We start from the raw sequence: 1,031 nt of genomic DNA, 5'->3' as shown, positions 1-1,031 counted from the left end.
CCGACTTAGATGGTAAGCTATCAAACCACTTCATCGCCGCTTTGGTTAGCGTCGATAGGAAAGCTTTGCAGCGACCGCATCGGACGCATCATCCAAATGCATTTGACTTTAAAGTTACTGAGATGGTGTCTCGGGTCGGTCATTCCATCGTAGAGGTCCATGTTGGGGCTTTTAAAGTTCCTGGGAACCCTAGCCCGCATGATCTTTTATATGAACCGATCTCCTCCTCCAAAGGGAATTTCCTCTTGATTTGCATGGTTGCTCCAATTTTGAAAGTCGGCTTCTAATTTTTGTAGTTTTTCTTCCAATTCTCTTCATCGTCGCACCTCCCTTCGGAAGTCTTTTTCAGCTTCTCTTTGTCGCTCTATTTCCTGCTCGAGTTGCTCTAATCGGCCGTGATGCTCGTGTACGAGTCCTATGATTTCTGTTGGGTGCAGGGGTTCCTCAGTCTCTGGTGGGTGTATTTTTGAATTGATTCTCCATGGTTGATGGTTTCCTGACGTCCCCTCCACATTAAGGCCACTTGCTCTATCATGTCGTAGAGGTATCATAAATGCCCGTTCATCGTTGTGAGGTTTTTGTTCTGATTCAGACGTCGTGTGTCTGTCTTTGAACTGATCGTCCGCCATGGTGGGGTGTAGACTTCCAGGTTCCCGACAACAACGCCAATGTTCTGAGGGTTACCTGAAATTGGGTTGTTTTTGAGACTGAACGTGAGGTCGAGACTCTTTTTGGGTAGCGTCCGAATTCTATTGGTGTCGAAGTGCCGCTGTTCGAGTTCCTCGCGAGGAGGTGGGGGTGGTGCCTGCAAGGGACTCCGATACTTAAGTTAGCAAAGGTTTTAGCAGATTTTTTGTAGATTCGGTTCTGAATATACTTGAGAGTGTCAATGTCATAGTTGTAAAAACTAGACCGGACCAGCCAGTTTGACCCAAAAATCGGTGAATCGGACCTCCAACCGGTCCGGTCCAGTCCAAAGACTGTTTATGGTCAAGAACAGGTAAGAATCGGTTAAGCAGGTAAAAATTAGT

This window comes from Arachis duranensis, chromosome 3 (genome assembly GCF_000817695.3).
Source record: "Arachis duranensis cultivar V14167 chromosome 3, aradu.V14167.gnm2.J7QH, whole genome shotgun sequence".
In the NCBI taxonomy this organism is placed as follows: Eukaryota; Viridiplantae; Streptophyta; class Magnoliopsida; order Fabales; family Fabaceae; genus Arachis; species Arachis duranensis.
This window is presented reverse-complemented; position numbering follows the sequence as displayed.